This window comes from Passer domesticus, chromosome 7, assembly GCF_036417665.1.
Source record: "Passer domesticus isolate bPasDom1 chromosome 7, bPasDom1.hap1, whole genome shotgun sequence".
Lineage (NCBI taxonomy): Eukaryota > Metazoa > Chordata > Aves > Passeriformes > Passeridae > Passer > Passer domesticus.
The window spans coordinates 3884327-3910353 of NC_087480.1; the positions used below are offsets into that span (position 1 = coordinate 3884327).

The 26027-nt window shown below is 40.7% G+C and overlaps 1 protein-coding gene across 6 annotated transcripts in view; it reads right to left on the bottom strand.

The window, feature by feature from the left end:
* The window catches only part of DACH2 (dachshund family transcription factor 2), a 242414-nt gene that overhangs the window by 123026 nt on the left and 93361 nt on the right, over positions 1-26027 (bottom strand). The gene's annotated exons all lie outside the window — the stretch shown is intronic.

Sequence of the window (26027 nt, forward strand, 5' to 3'; positions counted from 1 at the left end):
TGTGAATTATGGATGCAGATTTTAATCCAGAATGTCAGAGGCCCCTTCACAGCCTGGTTCCATTGAACTCTTGTTCTCAGCTATCATCCCTTACATCAGTGTGTGTACATGTCCCCATCCTCCACTGCCATCATAACACAGATTTACAGGCCAAAAAAACATCTGAATCGACTCTTCCTCGAGCCATCTAATAAAAATGTAACCTCCTCATGTTTGGAGAAGTATTGCTGCTTCTCTTTGGTCATAACAAATTTTACTCTGTTGAATAATAGAGCTTTTGACAACATAGAGTGAAACACTGTATAAAATAACTAAGCTGCAACAATGAATGAGGTTTGAATAGAAAGCATTTCCAAAATGACTTCTAGTTCACAAAGAAATTTAAGTTAAACTTCACTCTATCAAGTTACAGTGGCAAAGCCCTCCATCAATGCACGACAAACTCTGCATTTAAATGAAGACAACTTCCAGCAGCACTCCACAGAGGTACCATTAACCTGTTAATTTTTCACACAGTGCTAGTGTTATTTTGTTTTACTGTAGATCAAAGTAGCACAAAATCATTTTTTTGGTTTACTATTTTATCTCTATAAAACCATTCCCCCCTCTTTTTAGCTTCGGGTTTGTCCATTTTGAATTTCATGTTATTCAGTATTTTTTCCATTTTTCTTTTTGATGCTTCCAGTTGTTTATCATACTATGATGGCTGTGCAGTAAAGCCTGCTACAAGAACTGCTGGGCTGTAATAATGTAAACCTCAAATAAGAGCATTTGATTTCCAGGGGAAGTTTGATGCACACATGCATTCTCCATGAAAATCACCTGCTGAAATCATCCCCTGCACAACAAAATTTCTAACAGACAGCATTAGGTGATACGTGGGGGCTTTGAACAAACAGGAATCATTGTTCTTTTGAATTACAGGAGCCTGTAATCCACAGGCATGTGTAAGTGCTTAGCTGGCACTTACTGTCTCTGAAAAAAACCCTACAAGGCAGCTAAAATTAGCAGCTTTCTCCAGTGGAAGAGCTCAATCAACAAAACAACAAAACATTTTCTTCCCGAGCTCAAATACTAACAAATCTTTTGCAGAAAACTCCATATGTTGGTATTAATCTAAGGAAAAAACATTTTCAAAATGCAACAAACAGCTTCAGAAGATTTTACAAAGAGACTTTTTAGTCATGATTTGTGTTTTCAGAGGATAAGCAGGGGGGCTGTGGAGTTTCAGCCCTGGTTCTGCAGTTTCTGCCCTGGCAGAAGCTGACTTTGAGGCTCTGAGCACCCATGGCCCACAGGTTGAGCAGGGCACAGCTCCAGCTGTTTCCACACCTTAATGTGACCCCTGTGCCTGAGCACTGACCCGCAGGAAAGCCCAAGAGATGAAGGAAGAGAAGTTCACATCAAAAACTTACTCCATTCCCTTCCAGGACCCTGCTGGCTGTGTTTATGCTCTCCCTCACCCAGGCAAGGGAAGCTCCACTGGGAAAACCTCTGGGATTGGGGTCCTCCTGGGAAAGGGGCTGATGGACTGAGGAACAAGAAGAGTCCTTCTGCCCTAGTGAAAGCCCTTTTAGAGAACATTCCTGTAATTCAGGAACTCTCAGGGCCCAGATTTGGGGCTGTCAGCTGCAGCCATGATAACTGGAATGGAACTGTTCCCAGCTGAATCTGTTCAAATAAAACCCAAGTCCTTTGTCTGTAATTTTATCTCAGCTTAAATGAAAAACTGGATGCACCTGCAAGGACCCGTTTGGGTCTGCAATGGTGAGTTCTGCAGTTCTCAGTGCCCTGTGTCTGCTTCCCAGCAAGGACAGGGATCCCAGAGCCCCCAGCACTGCAGCAGACACCTCAAAATTCCAGCTGGATTCCATGGATATCCCCAGAGATGTGTCACCCATCAGGAACCAACAGCTTTAGCTTGGGAGGACACCAGAACTCACAGAAAGTGACACACCTGAGTCCAAACGCTTCCACTTTGGGCCAGAAACAATTCTGCCATTTCTGTTTGACCAAGAAAGCAGGAATTTCACAGAGACAGGACACAAATGTTTGCTCAAAGTCCTGGATTTTTAGTAGGATATGCACAAAGGACCAGCAGATTTAAGATTTTTATGGAATTTACTTTCTGTTGTGAATGGCACTACCAAGCCATGGAATGTCACTGCTCTGTGTCTCAACACTCCCCCAAAATCTCCTTTTATTGTCCCACGTGGTCTAGAAAGCCACCGAATTTCACCTTTACTATTTAAAATGTATGCAACCTCCACAATTCAGCCAAAATTGATAATAAAAGCACTGAACAGTAAACCCAAGGCAAGCAGAATTATCATTTGGGGAGAGTAAGACATAATTTCTGATTATGGAAGTATTAGCATATAAATGCTAATAACATTAGCATATAAATATTAACTTTATTTAATATTATTGCTCTTCTTTTTGTCACCCTGCTCTTTTACTGCATTTTCTTTTCACATTTTTCTTTCTCTCATTCAAGAAAGTTACATATTCAAGAAGTGTAGAGAAATCTTTTCCTCGTTGGTAACAAAGGAAGAATAAACAGGAACAATCCCCTTCAAACAATTTTAAATGCATTTCTTTGAGAATCTAAAATCTCTACACAAATTTTGTACTTGCCATCAATAGATCTTTGTAAATGGAAAATTACTCAAATCTAAATTAGATATTAATTCAGTCAGAAACTTCTAGTTCATGGGTATCTTTTAAAAACTTTTTTAAAAAAACCAAAAATTAAGGTCCCAAGTGAAGACCACGGAGGCTAAAACAGAAATACAATATTGTTTCTCATGCATACCTTCAGTCATCTTATTCTTTTTGGTAAATAAAATAACTACAGATTAACATTTGATTGGCATTTCTCAAACCTAAAAACTCTTTGGGTCACCAATTACTTGAAAGTGAGGAAGACTGGAGGGTTTGGGGTTTTACCTGCATTTGCACCATGGTTACAAAGTCATCACTGTCATCCTCTCCACCCCAGCCCCTCAAAAACTAACTCTCAAAAGAGAAAAATGAACTAATCTGAATGTTGTTCATTTTTAAAATTTGGGTTGAAATTGAATTTGTCAGAAAATAAATTACATTTTGAGCAGTATATTTGACAGTTGAAATTTATACAGGAAAATGCTGAGAAATTGTTCATTAATGTCTCTTTTCTTCTTTATTTTCCACTCCTGTTGAGAGCTAATTTTATTATTTTTTCTTTCAAAGTTTTATATATTCCCTTGATATCACAAGGATTTTTAATTTGAGTCAATTTCATGAAGTAATATTTTATTTTTGTGATTTCTTATAGTGCCTGATCAGCTCCATCTTTTGTAACTCTATTTTATGCTCATTATAGACAACTGTATTTCACAAAATCCACAAATTCATCAATGCTTTGTAAAATGTAATTAATCAGTGGAAATATGCAGCACATCACTGCTGATGTATGATAGTGCTCTACTTTTGTGCTTTTAAATATAGGACATTTACTAGAATCAGAGGAGAATTTGCATATTAATCAAGACAAATAAACATGTGGTGATTTAACTAGGAAACTGTTATTTGGATGACAATTTAATCAGCACAGGTTGAAAGGTCCATCACTGCAGCATCCTGTTTCTGCTAAAATATTGATTGCACTACTGATTTCAGTAATGCTTTATTTTACAGGGCACAAATAACCATGTAATTACTCTTTAATTGAATGGTAATTGCTTGCTGGCAATTATTTGTTAAGTTTTGGAGTGTAATTACTAGGTTATTTGTGTTTTGTGAAATAAAATGTTATGTATTAGTAGCCCAAAATATTTTCTGTATGAATGGTCTGCCAAAACTAGGAAAGTTAGTTATGATGGCAGGAGTTTGACAAATAACACTATAGCAGTAAAACTATTATTAAAAGGATCAGATGAACCTTTGAATGCTTTCCCTTTACAAAATTAACATTAGATGTAACATTTGTAAGATAAATGGAGGAATACTGTACCACAGAAGCATGATTTCCTCTGGGGTCTAGTCCACCATTTAGCATAATTTATCCTGATGTTTTGCTTTTCATTCTCTGAGCTTCTTTAGAGGAACTGAAATAAGCATCCTACCCTCTGGAGAGCAAAGAATAAACCAAGTAGAAATATATTTCAACAGTACTTCATATTTCTGCAAGTGAAGTGGATTACCAGCAGCACATTATCTTAGCAGCCTATAAACTCTGTAGCCTTGGCAGCTCGCTAGATAACAAGGGAAAGCATTATGTTTTGCAGTGTCAATGAGATATGACACTTTCTGTGATATGTTTATTCCAAGCTGTGATAGATGAGGTACCCAATACTTTGATCGTTAAGATTTGAATTTTACTTCTACACTTTTTCATTTTTGTCATCAACTATTTATGAATTGGCAGGAGGCAGCCTCGCCAGGACTGCTGATTTTGGGGTTTTTTTTTCCAAAAGAGATCCAGTTAATAAATTAATTATTGATTTCATGAGGCTGGAGCTATTTGGTACAAAAATATGCTAGTCCTGTGATTTAGGAAGCTCTCATATGTATCACAGATTTCTTCAATAGCAACATATTTTATTAGGCTTAAAGGAGAAATACTGAAGTACTGTATGACACGCTGTGTAAATTGCCCTGCTAATAGTGGCAGTAAGTGGTGCAAGTGCTCAGATGTAAATAAAACATAAAAACACAGTAACACTTAAAAAAGCTAAATAAAACAGACACACACACCCTCAATCTTAGTTACTTTCATGAAACTGGCACAGGAACCAGAAATTAAAATTTTTCCTCTCTTCAAAGATCATTAAATACCCCCTAGTGATTGTGCAAGGTACTTTTTGAAGTATTTACCAATAAATGTAACATCCTGATGAGTGAGAATTCTTCCCCGATACCTTCAGATTTTTAGTTGCAGCACAGACTTAAAATAATCTCCCTGCTTTGGCATTTATTACAAGGTTTCAAAGATGCCAGTGGTGGTTAAACTCTGCCTGACCTTTCAGTGTTTAAGGAGAGAAGCAAACCCTGACCCCGCAGCAACCTGATTCTGTCTCCTCTCGGCGCTGGCAAACTGATCACTTGTCTGGCCATGGCAGGACATTGGATCACCAGCCACATCAAAGGCAACAGGAGCCAATTCAGCAGCAGGGAAAAAGCCATCCATGCAAAATGGGCAATTAACATTAATCATAGATGAAGCTGCTGGAGCCCATGAGGAGAACCTGGTGCCTATGGCAACGCTCGGGGCAGTGCCCAGGCCAGCACCAGCACAGCTCACCTGCCAGGGGACTCAGGACGTGTGCAGAGAGGCTCTGACACTCCAAAACACAACCTCCCTGATGCCTCAGGTTTTAGCTTTTGTATTTTTCAGATTCTGTACCGCTTTAGTGTGCACACTGCTTTAGTCTGAACTTCTTGTTAGGGGATGCTGAGCTTTCTTCACAGAGCAGGGAGACAAAACAATTCCTGCTCCAGCTGGGGACCAAGGACAAATGACCCAAATCTCAGGCCCAAGAGCACAAACAATGAATGAAGAGAGAAAAACAAGCAGGATGGGACTGCAGGGGCTGCAGCTGGAACTGGACACTGAACTGCAATGTGCACATGGAGCAGAGCTGAGCCCAGGGAGAGACCCCGGCAGCGCTCGTGCATTTTGGGACCATTTGGGTTCATCCTGGGTGCAGCCCTGGCTGGGCTCTGGTGCTGCCCAAGGTGGATCCATTGAGGCCTTTTAATAAATCCCTGCTTTATTCTTTATCTCTGTCCAGTCTCTGTTCTAGGTCACCCTGCACAAGGCATCATCCCCACCTGATTCTCCAGGGAATTCCAGCCAGGAATGGCCAAAGAGAAAATGTCAGTGGGAGTTTGTTCTAAAGCATCACAAATCTGAACTTTCTCTGTCACCGTGATTAGTGTTACTGTTAGAAAAAAAACCAAAAATCCAGTCTTTAACAGCACTGAGATGCTCAGAGCTGGGACTCCAGTGGAATATTGTAACTTTACAACTTTACCTTTGAATGTAGCACATTATCACCATGTTCATCTTAAAAAGTCTCAATTAGTGAAAATCCAGTACTCAACTAAAACTTGACTTGGAGTCTACAGTCAGGAAAATTACCTGAACTCCTTGTATTCAATTGTTACTATAGTGGTTCTTACTTAACAAAGTTTAATTGCTTCTTTCTGAAATCAGGCATTACAAAGTAAGTTTAAAACCAAAGAAGGCTTTTTGGTTAGTTGAGATTTAAAACTTGAAATAACTCTTGAACTACTTATGAGTGTGCCTGCAGATATAACAGTACCTCAGCATTCCTGGTTTTGCTTTTTTCCTGTCAAGTAAGACCACAGGAAAAAGAGGGATAACTCACCAAACTTCCAAACTGGAGAGATTCATGGCTGCAGACAAGCTGGAGGCTGATCCATGTTCCACACCGCCCCAGCTCAATTTAAGGTGTGGCAGTGAGGAAACTGGAAGTGTGACCCAGCAGAGGCAGGGATACACACAGAAATTTAACAGAACTGCATGAAGTCAGTAACTGTGGCAGTGGAAATGCACAGATAGAACACAGTGCATCTAGCTGTGGATCACAGCCAGGGGGACAAAGTTCCTGCTCTGTGTCTTCATTCCCATTGTTCCCTCTCTGCCCAGACCAAACCTTGCAGGAGGGGGCCTGTCCAGGCTGGAATCGTGCCACTAACAACACACCCAGATCACAAATTCAAATTACAGATCTGTTGTCAAAACAATGCTCACCCACGGTGTCCAGCTAAACCAAATGTGGAAGTGCCAGAGACAAGGCCAGGTTCATTCTGAGCCTTGCAAAGCTCAGCTCAGCTGCTTGGGTGGCTCTGCTTGGATTCTGGATCCAGTCAGAGCTGGGAACCACTGCAGATTATAGCCAGTGTTATTGTGCAATTTGCATTCTGACTGGTTTTGTTTTCTTTTAATCTCTTAAAGCATCTGACTATTCAGCAGGTGGAACCAAGCCACTGAACAGGTTTTTAGGATTGTTCCCCCTGTGTGTGAGAGCTCAGCACTGACGTGAGCAGATGACAAGGCAGGCACTGGGATCAGCACAGGGACAGCACAGCTCCATCCCAGCAGCTGATGCTGCCCAAGGCACAGACAGAATCACTCCACACACTCCAACCCTCTGCAAAGACACACCAGGACACTGAGGAGCCATAAATCTCCTCTCATACAAGTTAATTCAGCCCAAATTTTTTTTTTAAGAATGTATTTTTACACATACATCCACAAATATGTGCACAGAAACTTTTCAAGCAGGGAATCACCATCTACTACCAACACCCACATCATGTGTCTGAATTGTATCAGCCCCTTCCAAGCTTTATTTCTGACCTGTATCTGAATTCAATGCCAATTTAGAGGAATGTATTACAGTAAAAGAGTTCTGAAATACCACTGGTTTCCGCTAAGCTGTATCTCAGTAAGTCTCCATTCAATGAAAGTTGTAAAAAATGTGACTGTTTAAGCCTATTATCTATGGCCAGAAACCCAAGAGCAAGACCTGATGTATTTACAGCCCTGGGTATCACGTAACCCAGGGGAGCTGATCCTAATTCCCTAACAGGGGTGCATTGTGCAGTGGTGGGACAGTGCTGTCAGAGCAATTTGCAGGCTGATGCAATGGGAAACTGCTCTTGCCTTAACTGTTTTTAATCTCTACATTACAAATTTTGGTGTTTTCACAATCTTGGCAAAGACCCCTCAAAGGCAGAAAACAGAAATTCACCTTTCAAAGATTAATAAATGAAAGAACACAGAAGCAGGCCTCTGCACCTATGTCCACGTTGAAAGGAGGAATTGTTCCTAGAAATGCAAAGGAGCCACCTGTGATTAGGTGATTCTGTGCAGGAGAAAATATCTGAGGGCTGAATTCCACTACAAAGAAAACACCTTGCAGTTTGCTGCTGGTCCTGGACCAGCATGAAATCAGGCAGTAAAGCAGGGACACAGCTCCACGGCTTCCCCTTTACTCTTCCAGATTTTGTGACTTGGTATTTCATTTGTTAGCTCCAGAGACAGACAACGCTATCGTTTCTACTGCAAATGTAGAGTAGAACAAGGATTTTTCAAATAATAAAGCATAAACCTTTAGGACCAGGAGAAAATAAAAGGGCAGAAGGAAATTTTTGGTGACATTAACATTAAATTTTGTCTATAAAATCTTCATGTTTTGAAAAGATGCTAATATGAATATATAAAACCACAGAAGTATTATCATTATGTGAGGTTTAACCTCACAGGAATGTAGACATTTTCCCTATTTTGTGGACACGTATGCACACACACAGAAACTCTACCTGATGGGAGCTCCATAACAGCAGATAATTAAAATGACTGTGAAAGCAAACCCCACTGAATTCTGACTGTGAATGTGGCCAGCCTCAGGGCTGACAGTGAGAGGTGCTGCAGCAAGAATCTGTAATCTCAGCTGGCTACCAAAGCCATGGGATCATGAAGATCCCAGCTGATGGTATCTCATTCCTCTCCCCACTGCAGGTGAGCACTGGGTTTCATTCCCTCCCCTAAGAGATTACAGCATCCCTCTTTCCCTTCTTGTAATATTCCCTCTGCTCCACCACTCAGGTTTACTCTTTCCCCCCCAAGGTGGGGTAACACATGTAGGGAATAATTATTCCCAGCTCATAACAAGCCTCTAATACCACTTGTTTTTCTAAACTTTTCTAACCAAAAGCTTGTCTGCTTTTCCATCAACAGCTACACCAAGGAACCTTCTCACCACAGCCACAGATCACTTCCCACTGAGAAACACCATCACTTCACAACTGTCCCTCTCACATACCACGAGGGAAAACTGGAAGAAGCCAGCTACAGAAAAAGCAGCACCAGTTATTCCCAAATTCAGAGATTTCCTGAACTCAAGTATGTCCTGGAGCAGATACAACAGCTGAGCAGACAAGTTGTACCTGCTGTTGATGGCTCTTAAAAGAGTTCCCTTCAGACCCAAGGGTTTGACTCTCCCAAAAATTCCGTGGTGTAAGCTCTGAGCCCCGTCCACCTCTGGGCACACACAACCCTGCCACAGAGCCCCACTCACGTCACACACACAACTCCTGCTCCTCACTCAAGGGGTTGCTTTAAAAGCTGCTGGAAAAGACTGGAAGAATTCAAGTAAAAGAGTGTTTGTAACCAGATTTCCTGGAGATAAATGAAAGACATACGTTTCCATGGTGGCCAGCCTACTAAATTTTGCAAGCATAAATATTTACCTAGGACTGGGGGGTGGGGAAATCAGGAAGAAAACCACCATCCAGACCCTTCAAAGTTTAAATACTGGAACACAGAGGTCATTATTTATAACTAGAAATAGAGAACATGTCTTTTCTATGTGTGTTTCTATCATGTTATTCATCCCCTCCATATGCATTCTATTATTACCATTCTTGCACCAGAAAGTAATTTCTATGGCACTTGCTCACTGTATGCATTCATTTTCTTTAGGCTTTCTTGTGGCTATTGATTTCCTGCTTTGTTGAAGTGCTTTGTTTCTTTCACAGCAGGCTATCCATTTTAAAACAGTTGTTCAACAAATAAAAAAATTACGTTCTAAATTTAAATTAGTTTTATCTTCCTTCATTTTTATCGGAGTTAAATACAAGTGACACACTTCCCCTAAAAAAAAAAAAGGAAATACTTAATGCCTCCCAGCACGCAAACAAGTAAATAAGTACAATTTCTCTTTTCTAATAAGATGTATTTATATTTATGATTGGAAACATGAAAGAAAAAGTGTATTATAAATGAAGCCTCTTTTGTACTCTTATGTTGTAATCACTGCTGTGGCCAGTGGTTTAACATCAACAAAAGAGGATTATCTGGTCCAGAGCCAAATTCATGTAAGTCCTATCTTGCTACCCTGAAAGTTGCTAAAAGCCCTTTTTTTCTTTCAATGCAAGTGGCTCATGCTCTAACATGACAAAGTTTGCTGTCCCCTCCCACCAGACCAGCCCAAGATACTCAGATTTTATACGAGGAATACAACCACTATTTAATCACCTGCAAAACCAAGGGAAACAAGAGTTTTTGCAGAAGGTGACACTTGTGACCTGCAGCATCATGTTTGGATGCTGTTTGTTCAACAGGGGCAAATTCCAGAGTTCTGTGCTTCCCTGCTCTCTCAATCTTCCAATGTCTTTAGAAACTAACTTGAGTGAACTGCAGGGACAAAAAAGTAGGGAAGCAGACATTATTATATTATTATATTATATTATATTAATCATATTTATAATTTTTGTCATATTTCATGCTAAAGGCCTATTATCAAGTGCCAATTATCAGGGTACCAGAAGCCCCTCTACATTTTCTTTCTCCATGTGCTGGACCAGATCCTCATTGAATGACAGGAATTTGCTCTTCTACATCCTCTTCCTCACCACCAAGTCTTCAATGGAAAACCTTGCCTACTACTGCTCAGGCATGGGAATTATTTTGAAAAGCAATGGGCTTCATGTTCTTGATCCAGAAATAAAAATTATAAAACACCTTCCGTATTGAATGTATTATTCTGGTTAGGGAGGGACGTTTTAGTGAAGGAAAATCAGCAGATGCAGGATTCTTTGATGCATTTAATTCAGATAGAGATGTGGGAGCTCATACTTCATGGCCAAATTAGCAGAAGGACAAGTACCAGGACAGCTGAAGTGCACCTTTGAGAGGGGGCAGGCATCATCTCCAACTGATTTTGTGACAAATCAAAACCACGCAGAACTTTCTTTTCAGGCTACAGCCATGTGAGGAGGGGAGAAAAACAATGATAAACACCTGAAAGGTGTAAAGCAATGCCCTGCACCATCCCACACACCTGAGAACACACCTGGGAACTCTGCACACCTGGGAACTCTGCACACCTGGGAACTCTGCACACCTGGGAACGCTGCACACCTGGGAATGCTGCACACCTGGGAACGCTGCACACCTCTCATCTGCTTGCATCCAGCACTCAGTGTCAGCTCTGCAGGTAATTCAGGATTGCAGGAAACAAGCACCAGCTCTGGAAACTCAATACACGACAGTGCAACACCAGAAGCTGCTGCCTATCTGTTCTCTAGGAAAAAACAACTCATCCTGGGAGCCAGCCCTGCTCCAGGGCCAGGACAGGGCCTGACCAGGGGGAAGGGTCAGGGCTGTGAATCCTGCCCTTTCCAGCCCCGTTATCCCACTGAAGGACCTGCCTTCAAACTCTCCGGGCTGGGTGAGGCTGAACTGACCAGGGAGAAAATGATGCTGTTCTGACATGGCAACAGCTGATAACGAAACAAAGCTCATTAAGATGAGTTTTTTGTCAAGCACAGATGCTCAAAAAGCCAAGCCCATTCATTGGAGGAAGAGATTCCTATCACCACGTGCTCTGGATCCCTGAAACACGAGGGATAACAGCCATCCTGATTGATATTCACCACTCTTTTAAACAATCTTCAGCTCTCAGTGGTGAGCACCAGAGCTGTGTCATTTATCCTTGCAGTAAATAAAGGAGTAATAATAATAATAATAATAATATCTAATACATAGTAATTTCATCCCTAGAGTGCAAAGTATTTTCTAGAGATCAATGTCACTAGAGACAGGAAAATACAGATCTTACAAATCACCCTGAGCTGCAGGGAGACATCATAATAATGAATCCCCAGCATTTGCCACTTAGTTGTGAAATCAAACTGGTCATAATTACAATATTTGTGCCCTATCCCAGAGCTTGGATCCCTCACAGAGTCCAAAACCATCTGCAAATATGGTACTTTAGAAATATTTTCAGATGGATAAACTTCAGTGTCCAGAGATCTCCCCCTCCTAATCCTCTGCTTAGTAGCTGGTGGTTAAGTTTATGCTCACAGGAGGAAAAAAAAAAGCTTTATAAGCATGCAGGCTAACTTTTAAAAGGAAATAGGCTTTGAAAAAGTTTGCAGGATATAGGAAATGAAATGAAAAAATGTTTTCATTCAGTTTCCTGTTTAGATGTATGGATAGATTTGACTTCAAATAGATGAGCCACACAGAAGTTTAGTTTATAAGGGTCAGATGGTAACAGTTTCTGTTTAATTCTCAATTTACATTAACTTACAGGAAAATTAATGATTTTAAACAGGCATCAAAGTGAGGCTGTTTTTTTCATTTCTCTAAGTTTGCTGGAGGAACAATTGTTTCCTTTATCTGTCTTCCAGAAAGTTGGTGATTGTGTTTAAGTTAAACTGCTCATTTAGCCTTCAGGCACAGCATATTATGAGTTGTTTTGCAATGAACATTAGTCCCTTACGAGTGCAAACTCTCTGACAGCTCTCTCAGATTCTTGAGCTTACTCGAGCATTTCACAAAACCACTCTTCACAACTGCACACATTATAATTTACACATTAAACCAGCAGGTTTTCAACCTCAGGTCTGCTGCCAAGAATAATCCTTCAAAACTCTTTTATCTTTTTGTAAGAACATAATTATAAATGTGCAATTAACAGCCAAAGAAAGGTCTTAAGAAAACTCTTAGAGCAATATTGCCTGTTTTAATGCCTCAACCAGATGGTGGTTTAAAGAAAGCCATTTAAAGAAAATAAATAAAAAGTCTCATTTTTCAGTCGGCAATGATATGTCAAGTGTAAAATGTGAGATATTAAAGCCACAGTGCCACGGGTCTGCCTAATCAACAGAAGTGCTCTTAATTCTTTTGTTTTGCTGCTGGACAAACCAAGCAGTTGTAAACATCATTACTGATATGCATCAGTACAAAAGCACAGGGAGCAGAGGCAAAAGGAATTATTTGTTGCATTTTTTCCGTGAACAGAGCCCATCCAGTGACTGATTTTCCCCAAGGATGAATAATATGCTCATTTTTGTCTTTTGTTACAACCTGAATTTGTACAGTCTAATCCTGAAGTCTTTTCCTCTAAAAATACAGGTGCTTCCCTTTTACTAATTAAACATGAGCACTGGGTAATTGTTGACATTCTCAAGTTGGAATAATCACCTTGGACTAAATGGATGACAGAAATTCCAGCTTAGCCTTTTTCCAGATAACACTCAGATATTTTTTAAAGCTGTAGAGAAATGACACAAGACTCTCCCATTTGAAAACAACCCAGCTGCATTATTTTACAGCCAGGCCACAGTGCCATAAAATATCTGCTTGGAACTAATTAACTTAGGAGAATTATCAAATACATCACACAGTAAACTGACTGATTCAACAATAAATTCAACTGCTTAACTTAATTCTACAGTGACGGACATCTGGCCTGTTCTTGTTCAGACAATTCAATGTGCACCACTATTAACAATTTCTGTAATTTTAGATATACATTTCTTTCCTTGAAATTTAAAAGCTTCAGAGTGCTGGTTTGTTGGGGTTTTTTGTTTGTTTTGTTGGGATTTTTGGGGTTTTTTTGTTTTGGGTTTTTTTTTTTGTTTTTTTAATTCAGAAGAGGAATTTCCTCAGTGTTATTAGAAGTAAGTAATTTGACACTATCAGTGATATGGAACACAAAACCAGACTTGCACAATTTCAAGAGATGGATAAAGACAGATAAATATGAACAAATTAAAGGCAACAGAGCCTTTAACTGTGCAGAGTATGTTGGAACACAGGGAATTTCTGTCAGGCACAGTTACAACCTGTGAGCCCCCCACACTTCAGGGGGGTTGTGTTCTAATTTCCTTGCACAATAATCCCACATAATTGATTGCTCAGCATCATTTTTGTTGTATTTTAAAAAGCAGAGACACTTAAATAACTACATCCAGAAACTTCACCTTGCACTGCACTGAAATCAGGGGGCAGCTTCAGCTCTGCATCAACAATACATTGAAACAATCCCATTGCCTCAGTGCAAAATTTCCAGCTGCTCAAGTAATTGTTTCTAAGTAGTATTTTTAACTAATAATTTTCCTTTTCATTAAAAACAAACAAAAATCAAAACTTGAGTTCAAGCAATGCAATTAGTTTCCAGGTCAATGACTTGTTTTCCCTTAATTTTAAAAATAACTTTTATTGAAAAAAAAAAAAAAAAACAAAAAAACCACTGTCAAGGAGCACAGATAAGGAAGCATGAAAATCTGTTCTGTGTTCATTTCCAGTCTAGGTAGGTCCAGTAACTACTGACCTGGAGAAATAACTTCTGCTTCTGATAAATACTTAAACAACCATAAAAAGAATGATCTCAGGCTGATGGCAGCATAGGGTGGTGTTGCCAGTAGGAAGAATAAAATCTTTTTGGAAAGGGAGTTGCAGATTTAATTGATATATGGGAGAAAAAAGAAGATGCAGTACATTTTAGACCCTAATTTAATGGGAAAAATCAACTAACAGAGTGCCTTGGTCTAATAAAAGATGAGTATGAATGTGAGCACTCATGGACTGAAACAGCAAATTATGGTATAGAAGGAGCTACCTTTTAAAATCAGCAATGAAGTGATTTGGCTCTAACTCTAATATCTTCATAAACATTCAGAAAAGAAAGCAGGAAGTTTAAAACAGCTCAAAGAAGAGACTGCATCAACAGGAGAGAGGAAAGATTACAAAACCCTTCAGATCTGAGTGAACAAAATCAGCTTAAAAATTAATTCAATTTTTTCAAAAAGCAAAATTAATGAAGTGTGAAAAACAACGAAAATTTAGCCCTCCAAAAGAGAGGCAGCATCTGCAATGTTAGTGTGCCGAGAGACATTTAGGTGTTATAGAAGACTGCAAATTAGGCAGATGTGATAAAACAAGGAAAATATCCAACTTTTTTCTGGGCTGCAGCCTGGAAGCATCACACCAGGAAAGGCAGAAATTGCCCAAATTCATCTGCTGCTGCATGGCTGTACCTGGAACTGCACACGGATTCCTAAAGCACCTAATTACAAGGAAGATATTCCCAAGCTAGAGGGAATTCAAAGCACTGCAGTCAGAATGATTAAGCTGTAAGAATGGGCTGATTTCAAATGAAATATTAAGATCTACATCACTGTACTCTGCGTGGCAAACAGCAGATGTGAGAGGAATGCTCAACATCAAACACATCTAAGCAGATCTCTGCCTGTACAGCAAAACCAGCACAACTTTTTCACTGAAAGGGCACCGCAGAGATCAACTACTTTTAAATATGAAATGGTAAAAAGACACAGAATTCCTCAGCCCCTGGGGATTAGCTGTGGGGCAGAGCTGGGACAGCAAAATAACCTGCTCAGATTTCCCTGCCCTGATTGCACAGCCTTGAAACCCACCAGCTTTGCAGAGATTTCCCCACTCCACCCTTTACAATTTGGGATTATTCCTGAACTCCCAGAGAGGTATTTCAGATTTCAGGCACGGGGCAGAGCTTTGTGCAGGAACATCATTTGGTGTGACACCTTGGTTCCCTCTGAGAACAGCGATGCTGAAGCACTTTCAGTTTCCTCCTCCAGCCCTGCTGCTTCCCAGCTTTAATTGCACAGCTTTTCCTTAAGCAAATATTAACGACAGAACAAATTCCTCAGCTAACTGGAAAGGTTATTTTCCAGTGATACTTAAAAGAGGCCAGTTATTCCAAAGCATTATTCGACCATGACTAATTGACATTAGAAGAAGTGCAAAGTACATAACTTGATTCTCTTTCAAATACAACACAAGACATTTCTTTTCAAACCACACAAAATCTGTCTGGGTTCTGCTTAGGCTGCAGTGCTGAAATCTCAAAGGAAAATGTGCAAGAACATTTTTCCAGTAATTCCTTGTAAGCCCGATTTCTTTTCCGTGAAATCTCAAAGTCTGGTGCCTGGTGAGCATGTTCTCACTGTTATTTACTCATTGATTTTTATTATTATTGGATGTAGAAATTTCCTGGGAAAACCAAAACTAAAATAATGAAGCTTTAAAACTTTTTTTCCAATTTTCATTTCTTAAAACATGCTTTCCTAATGAAGTAAAATGGACTTCCCTTTTAATATTGTATTTTGGGATTTCCATATTTGGATAATCCATACTTGATTTCTCTTTTTAATAGTGGGATATTTAATATGCTAATTTTAACTTTCTAATAGTGATAACAGCAATTCTGCACAGTGTGACAACGATTTGAAATTACTCAAATTTAAATTTCTTAATAACTGTGCATTCCCAAGTCAGTTCAAAACAGACTGGGTGCAGTCACACACTTCCAGGAGCACTTCCCTCCTGTTATGGATAATTCCTGCTATCCCTGTGAATCCCTAGGCATCAATTCTAACTTTCCAGCCAAAAAATGCACAGTCAGTGACTTATGTGCACACTGAAGTCCAGAAAACCTCTGCCATCCATGATTAGCATTTGTGTTTTCAGTAAAGACCTTCAGATCTGTCACACTTCCTGAGAGTCTAAAATTTGTATCAATTGTCAGAATTCAATTGCAGATTTCCTAAAGCAGGCTTCCCTTACCCAAACTGCTTACAAACTTAAAACCAGGCAAAATTAAAAAGAGAATCAACATGAAGTTGTTCAGAAAAAAATGCACTGGCCTGTTCAATTTCTACATTTGAATTTTACCTTGACATTTAACAATTCTATATTTATATATCTAAATCTCCCAACAGCAGCCTTTATGTAGTTTAGTTATTTTTAACTTGACTTTTTCAATCTCATGATTTAAAACAGCTCTTGATCACGAGCAACATAAAATAAAAACTGCTCAAAAATAAATGGCATTCACTGCCATGCTTTAATCTATACACCAATTTTTATTGGAATTTTAAAGTTTTAAAGGCTGCAGTTTTAAATGCAGCCATAATGGAAGGAAGCATTCATTTAATAGCAGTGGGTCAATATAATTATAAAAGGCAGTAATAAGATATTTAGCAAACATTATCCGTCAGTGCCCAAATGAAGAAGATTTAAAGATGGACAGAAGACTCAGCCTTCACATATTCCCACAGATCTGCCTGTGTCAGGGAGATACTGAGAAATACAAAAGGCCCACAAGGGTGCAAAAAAGTGGTCACCTATAGAAAAGTTCTGCCTATTAAAAAGCCCCAGTAAAAACATATTTAAAAAGGCTTAGACTGAGATGTTGCCCCACTCAATAAGAATATTTCTCAAACTCTTAGAGCACTTCTGGTCCCCTATTCAGGTGATGGGTTTTCCTCTGCATTTTTTTTTGTTCCTCTTTGACCCAAAAGTGTTTTCTTGCTGAACCTCAGAATCTGCCCCTGATCTATCTATCCTACAACTCTACTGGAAGAAACTCTTAGTCCTTACTCTCAACAGTAAAAAGCACTGTAACTTCAGATTTTATTTACATTTTGGCATTAAAAAATACTGCTATTACAGCAACTGTAAGTTTGTTGTTTCATGTGCTGTCTCTGTTTATGCAACAGCCAATTCTGAGTGGGGAGCTCCAGCCCTGATAACCAACCACGCTCCCAACCGCCGGCACGGGCACAGGAACCGGCAGGAACAGCTCACCAGGGCTGTGGTTAGGGACCTGCACCAAAAAAACTGAAAAAGGCAGCCCAATTTGTGTGCTGTATTCAGCAGTGAGACCTATTTTGCAACTGCATTACAGCAGGGGCAAGCATTTAAATCAAGATAGATAAAAATGAAATTGTTTGCAACTAAAAACTTGTGAAATACAAGGTTCAAAATACATTTCCTTCCACATTTATGTTTTTAATCAACATTTACCCCAACTGCTCAATCTTTCCCAATGACTTGCCTCTAGAATATCCCCCAAAGTCTCTGGTCTTTTCCTCACATTGACCAAATTCATCCTACAACCTCAAGTCTGTTCTCCCACCACTGGGAAACTTCTCATCCATGCTGCTTTCCCTGGACCAGTATTATGGTATCAAATGCACAAAGAAAGTAAAGAATGACCCAGAAGACAGGAGGAAATGAAGCTTCTGCCCCTTCCTCTCACTGCTTCTCCCTGGACAAAAAGAGTCAGCTCTGACCCCTTCCCACCATCCAGAGGTTCTCCCAGGTGGGAGCTGATGGAAAATTGCAGATGTTTGCTCTGGCCCTGAACAGACGCAAGGACCTCACAGAGGGTGACAATTCAAACACCCAAAAGAGAGAGCTGGAACATCACCTCAAGGGCCCAGCTCAGGGGGTGTGAGCAGGGGGAGCAATGGAAATACTAGAGAAATAATACAGAAAGGGTATCCTAGAATGGTTTGGGTTAGAAGTGACCTTTAAACACCATTCAGTCCAACCCTCTGCAGTGAGCAGGGACACCTTCCACTGCATCAGGTTACTCCAAGCCCCACCCAGCCTGGCCTTGGAACATTCTCAGGGATCTCTCTGGAAACAGGGATCTCTGTTTCCTCACCCTCATCAACTACTTCTTGTTTAAATGAAAGGTTATCACAAAGACCTTGAAGACATCAAGGCCAAGTGTTCACCCAGCACTGCCAGGGCCACCATTGACTGACTGGACAAAGTATTTTGCTAAGCTTAACTGCATCTTTGTAAAAAGGTTTTTAAGACTACGAGATTCAGGTCTAACTGTGACTTCACATATAATTAAAGTCCAAGCAGAAATATCTTTTTGTCTTGTTACCTCCTCTTCCCATCAAATTGCTTTTGGTTTTTCCAGACTCATAAGCTCTGTCCAGCAAAACACCAAAACATGCACTTGGCTAATACCCGCCATGGCTCTGCTGACCCAGCTTGTTCCAACCTCACCCACTGCTCCTGTCATCTGCTGGTTGCAGGGCAGCACAGCCTGCTCCTTCCAGGAGCCAGGGAATTAGACACCCACTGTTTATACCCTGGTACCTCAAAATGCTCTGCCCATGCAGATAATCTCCTGCAGCTGCCACAGACTGGCTGAGGCAGCCAAGCTGGATTTACTCTCACTGCCTTAGCAGGAACAATCAACTCATCACAATCAGGGTAGAAACTACAGCAACAGTAACCAATAAAATGCAAACACTAGATTTTAGAAGTTTAAGGTATTTCTTGAATGTGAAACATTAAACATTTATAGCAGCTTTAACTTGGATGCTTACCCATTTTAAACATAAAGGAACAAGTGAACCAGTGGCGCTAATTATTTAAGCTCAAACAAGTGTCATGGTACTTTGATTTTACTATTATTATCATAGGATTTATCTAATAGTCCCTGAAATATATGCATACAAGATATTTATAGATGAGACTTTTGTCCAATGATAATTTATAAGAAAATACAGTAAATAATACAGTCAAAACTTGGATTTTGTCCCCTCCTAAACTCTCATAAAGACAGCAGCCAAAAAACTGAGTAAGTCAGGGTGCCTTTGAAGATATTTAATTAAAATCTAATCCCACATTCTTAAGGGTTCACATAAATTAAGCTGTCATTCAGGAGATTTATGCATTCCCATTTGCATATTGCACACAATCCATCAGTTCCTGGTGTTTGAAGGCAGTGCCGTGCCCGGGGAGCGACACTCCGGCGGCGCCCGCGGGGAGCCACTTCCATCTGGTGATCCTCCTCCGTGCCACAAGCCACCCCCAGCCCCTCAGACACCTCCCCTGGGCAGGATGGACCCTGCTCGGCTCGATCTTGCAGCTGCAGGCCAACATCTGGGCACTCCTGGAGCAACCCAACCACAGCCCGTGCTCCCCGTGCCATGAACACTCCTGATGCTGCTGGAGGCAGCCAGGCTCCTCTCCTGGATTTTCTCAAACAAAATCATAGAACCACACCATCACATTTATCTACATCTACACCAAGTCTGACAGTTCCCCCAGCTGCAGACCAACATCTGGGCACTCCTGGAGCACCCCAACCACAGCCCGTGCTCTTTGTGCCACGAACATTCCTGATGCTGCTGGAGACAGCCAGGCTCCTCTCCTGGGTTTCCTCCAACAAAATCATAGAATGACACAATCACATTTATCTAGATCCACCAAGTCTGACAGCTCCCCCAGCACTGCCATGGCCACCAGTAACCCGTGTCCCCAAGTGCCACATCCACACAGCTTTTAAACCCTTCCAGAGATGGCTTCTGCTTTCTGATTGCTAATAAGTAATAAATACTACCTGGAGACATTTCTGGCTCCTTCACTGCTCACAAGACTCTCTTTGTGACACTAAGGGCCATGCTAAGTTGGAACAAAGTATTTCCTTTAAGTGTTCAAAAATATTTACCCAAGTTTATACATGTTTGAATGTATTCTAATCTAGGAAATTTTCCCAGTAATTTTCTAGCACTTTTAAACATATTTGGATAAGCACATCTCATGTACATGTAGGGAATATTTCCTTCTAAGAGCATCATTACCTGAAGAAGAATATATCCATAATTGCTTCATACATCAGTATTTGTGTGAGCTGCTCCAGCAGTGGAGCAGAGCTGCCACATCCAAGTGCCCAAAGAAACATCTGACATTTCCTGGCCTATCTGAACCCTGGCCCCTCATCCCTACAGCTGCCTCATGGATGTCTGTACATCCACAGCCCAGTATCATCTTCCCTGTTCCCACATCTGCAGTGGTTTGACGACAGGACAGCAGTGATTCAACAAAAAACTCAACAAACTGTGAGTACACAACCAACAGGCTCAGAAAGTACATGGGAAAAGTACCAAACCCAACCCTGATTCACAGATCCTGCTTCTACATCCTGCTTTATACTCTTTTTAGGGGCTTAGACAATGATCTTTAAGCATCTCACACTGGAAACACAAGGTAGCTTATGACTTGAAAATTAATCTGTGAAATAAACATACATATCTGTAATTAGATTTGTTTTTTGTTTTTCAACAGCTTGTCACAATGATGTGGGAGTCTCGGTAAAGCCTCCATTGTGCATTCTCTTTGCTCACCCAGTTCATGTTGCTCTGCTGTTTTAGGCCCTGGAGTCCCTGGAACAAATGTCCATGTCAGTGGTGGTGATTTCCTGCTCATCCAACAACCACAGCAGTGCTTCATGGAAGAGCAACAGCAAAATGGCATGTTCTTCTCTGGCTGTTCTTTCTGGAATATTCCACTAACATGCTGATTATAAATGTACCAAGAATGGTGTTTCCCTCCCACAGCTCTTGCAGCTCAGCACTGACCTGCCACACATCTGCCAGCCCAGCACAGGACCTTGCAGGTCCAACTCTGATAACTGCACCAAGCAGAACGTGTGAAACCACTCAACTTCATTAACTGCAGCCTCAAGCAGGTCTTAAATTCACATTTCCAAAGGGGAAAGGCTAAAGCAATAACCACTTGTTACAGTCTTGTTACTAAGCTAATGTTCATCTCTTACACTGAGATTTTGCTCCATTTATTGTATGCTTTTTATTATATGATTAAAACTAGCCTAGTATTTCTGTTACTCTCCAAATGTTTTAAAAATTACTTAACAAACAGTTTGTTTCCACTTAGCAATGACGTGCTATTAAAGCCACTGCATAAATATAAATGCATAACAATCAGTGGATATCTTATGATTTTTTGTTTAAGTTTGCATAACTTAATGGAATTAATTGAGTTATGGAATAAAGAATAAATACCAGAGCTGATGTCAGCAGCAACTTCTCAGTGACTCTCTGACTTAGAGGTGGTGTAGTTCTGCCTCCACTGAGGAGTTAAGACCTACTGAAGCAACCATGGAACATGGCATGACATGATTGTCCATTTATTAACTTCCCTTTAACAATAGAATACTTCACTGTGCTTCCAGCATTCTCACAAGCATTAAATACACTTTTACAATGCAAAGATATCCCTCTTCAAAATTCCATATACTCTGTGGATTGAGAGAGATTTCTCTGTTTCGAAGGACAACCAGACACAGGCACTTTTTCACACACTCAACTGCCTCTCCAGGAAAATTTTTGACAACTGAAGAATCACTAGGATTCTTAAAAATCCCAAGAAATCAACACTGAGATGACTGGTTGGAGAAAGACATTTTTGAGTTCCCACTTTTCAGCCTCGATTTTTCTTTCTGTCTTAATTCTCTTTTAACTTCAATTTAAGAGAAACTGTTGGGTGGGAAGGGTGTTTCAACATCACTCATCACTTCAAGATAATATATTTTTTAAAAAAATTAAATCTACAGATTTCTATAGAATTAACAGCCCATGAAACACAAGATGCCAATCCACACCAACCACCAAGCCATGAACTCTCCCAGTGGTGACACACCAGAGGTTTGGAACGCCATCAGCACCGCGCGCCTCCGCGGCGCTGGGATGCGCCGAGCCGCCCTCATGGCTGAGCATCCTCCCAGCCCGTTCCTCCCCAGAGCTCTGAAGGGAGAACGCTCTCCCCTGGAGCTCTGTCACCACTGCCTGCAGTGACTGACACGTTTTGCTTGCTGCTGTTTTATAAACACGCCGTGTAATGACGGCGTCTGGCTGGGGGCTGGGCACTTCTCGCTGACGCCTTGTCACAACACAGGAGCGGCACAGGCACACTCCCAACCCTCCCCTGAGCTCCACCTCACGAGAGAGGCTCCCCAGCAGCTCACAGAATAGCTGCACTGTTAGGAATAGTGCGTGGAATAGCTGCACTGCACAGAAAAACTCCAGAACCTGGAACTTTCTAACCTACTGGTATTTCCCCGTGTAACTATTCCAATGTAATTATACATACTGCGTGTAAGGAGACAAAACATGTCCTAAAATGAATCTGTGAGATGATCAGGGTACATAGGTGACCAGAGGCAAAACCAGCAGTAAAAGGCACATGATTTCATGCATTAATTGAATTATTAATATTGACCGCCCTGAAAGTTTACCTGTCTTGCTGCTGTACAGTTTGTTGCAAAAAAAACTTGAGAACGTCTGTCCCACAGTAGCTGCTAAATAATTAGTTTATTTTAATTAAAGTTTGACATAGTTTCTGGAGCTGGCACCCTCTGGCACGTGTGGAAGTTGGCAGAGAGCTCCATTCACCTTCCACAGAATGACTTGCACTGTGTCTACAGCCCAAGAGGGAAAAACTGAAAATCTGGGGCTCTCCAGTGATGTTCAAGATGAAAATCGTGGAGGAAGGTCACTGCCCAGCACCCCTCAGCTTCCTGGGCAGACAGCAGCAGCCTCTGGCAGGATGCTGAGCTCTGCAGGCTCATCCTCATTCCCACTGGCCACGGCCAGCAGTGACCACAGCACTCCCAAGTGCTGGACCACACTCCGCCTGCAGATCTGACTTACGGCACCACAAAATAGTTTTTTTGCCATTTCTCCAAAATGCATCTACCCTTCTCCTAAGCAAACACAATGGATCTGTGGCAAACCCACTCCTCATTCACTAACTCTGCCCTGGCTGCCCTGCCCAGCCACTGCAGATGGTTCAGTTTGGTGTTTCACTGCCACCTCCTTCCCTGTTTGTCCTGAATCCTTGCAAGGAGCTGCACGACGAGCAAATGGCCCTGACACCTTCTCCCTCATCCAGCACGGCCACGTGTCGCAGGCCTCTGGGAATTCATCTTTCTGCACATGAAGTTGTGCACTGGTAAAAGAGAGGGGAGAAAGTCATTTAAACCATCATTAGACTGGAAGGTGACACCTACAAACATCTGTCTTCAAAACGGAAGATGAGAACTGTTCTAAATTAATAGCCTTCCATACGTTAATGCACCTCGGATTTTTACTGTATACACAATAAACTGAAGTTTTAAAATTTTAAATAATGTTAAACCACATCTACAATTTCCCTCTGATAGCTGGAACAGACAGATGGTTCCAGCCATAACTTCCTGTCAGAAGGCAGCTCCTCTGGTTCCTCAAGTACTTCACCCTGGAGTTCTGTCAGGAAAAGCTTTCCTGGGTTTCACCTTCAATATTTCTCTCTCAGGAAAAAAACAGGAACTAATGGTCAACCCCCACGGGAACCCTTCAAAATAAGTCTTCACCCTCAGATGTCCAAGATGCTAGACACTAAATTATGTGTGTCTCTTACAACAGCAATTTGCAGAAACGTGTCATTTTGCCTACATAATTGTGACAAGGAAGTGTTTGGAGGTATTTCAATTTTGTCTACATTCAAACAAATTTTTACATTTTAATTTTCATTTTTCAGTTAAAGACTAAAGTCTAAGCCAGCTATAGATTACCACTGAGATTTTGAACTGATCAGCTACTAGTTCAAAGCATCAGTGCTCCTCACTGCTGAGGAAAAAACCCTACACAGTAATTTTTAGAACAATTTCTACATTTTTAATGTTTAATGTACGTAAAGGATGTAATGCAGAAAGTGATCAGAAGACACAGTACAACTAAACATCACTCATAACTGTACATTCATTTTGCTTATTCCCTTAGCTAAGAAAACTGAAGAAACTAATCTTTATTATCTTTGAAAATTACTTGCTTTATATAATTACAGAAATTAGTGCAGTAGGAAGCCTCTGCTCAGGTAGGATTTTAGAGATCTAAGTCCCCTTTTCCCTTAAAAAAATGTTGGGCTTTCAGGATCAGGCACATCCACAATAAAACAGAATTCCCATTATTTATCTGTGCTGTATCAGAAATATATATGGTCAAACACCAGATAGTAACACTGCTGCAGCACTACACAGCACACTTTATCTTGCCAAATTAGCCAAGAAAGAATAAAAAAACTTCCTTAAATTTCTGAACCAATGCTTCACATTAAAATACAAGGAACCACGACAGAAGCAGAATCATCCATATGCTGAGGGCATCTGAAAACAGAAAATGTTTTCAATTTTCCCTTTCTGCTTCCATCATTCCTCTCCTGCAGACCAGCAACAAGCAGAGGGGTTGGTGTGCTGAAGGATTTTAATTTGAACTTGTGTCAAAAGTGAATTTGAGCTAAGAGAGATGCTTAGAGTTTCACAGAAGAACATAATGACACGTGCAACACATACCCAGGAACGGCAGTGCCAAGGCAGGAAGGGAAAATGAAGTATAATTTTATATTGGTCGCCTACGGGCCACAGTTTCTTTGCTTTTCTGTTAACAGCTCAGAATCCTCTGTGCTGCAAGAGCACGGAGAACTGTAACTGCCAATTAATGTAATGATATTTGCATATTCATTGCCATGGTTGTAAGGAATAGTGGCGCTCTGGTGGCGCAGGATCCAAGTGGTGCAGAGGGGCGTTCGTCTGGCAGGCAGGGGCTGGGAGAGAACTGAGGGGAGCCAAGGGATTACACCCAACTGTGCAGCACACAGCTCCTCTGCCTGCCTGTGCACACTCCCAAAACACATGCAATCCATATTTACCTATGAATTATTTGTTATATAACCCTGTCTCCTTTGATTATTGCTTTCTTTATGCCTTTTTTGCCACCGGTGACCAGTTAATACCACCAGTGTGAACTCACAAACTCTCTGCTTTTTAACTTCCAGCTACTTCCTGTATTTTTTATGATAACCATATGCTGGATTATTATTTAATTATGATTAAAAAATAAACTCCTGAATGTAGGTTACTTTGAAAGGAAGGCAGTTTACAAATAACTCAGATCTGCAGCTTTTCCCACAGTTCACTCAGCATTTCCTGTCACACACCTGCTCACCTGCACTCAGGATCTGATAAAGTTTATGCAGATACACACCCCCCTCCACAAAGAACTAAATTCTGGTCCAGAAATACTCACTGCTTCTTCCAAAAGAAATCAAGTAGCTTTTACAATCTTCTAAGAAATCTGAAGAAATACTTTTTTAAATCAGGGCACTCTGGTTATTAAAGATAGCAGAATAACCCCAGTGCTTCATGGTTCCTGAGGTTCTGATGCCAATGCTATTGTCATTAAAGCACAAAGTCCTGTATTCCCATAGAAATGCCAAAGATTCTCCATTTCCCAGACAATGTCATGTCATTGTTGCACTACATTGTAAACAGCTACTACTGCATCTCCAGTAAACCCATTTCAAATACATACAGCCTATGTGGCATTTGTATCTATGTATCTGGTAACTTAAAAGTGTTTCATAGGGAATTAAAAAACGACCAAAAAAAAAGGGCCAGGAATAACAAAATTAGCTCCAGGGAAGTGGCTAACACAACTACAACCTCTGTGCTAGGCTCAGCTCATCCCATCACATCTGGGAATGCATTGGCACACAGGATTTGAGTGTTGTTCTCTCCTTCAGTTTTGTT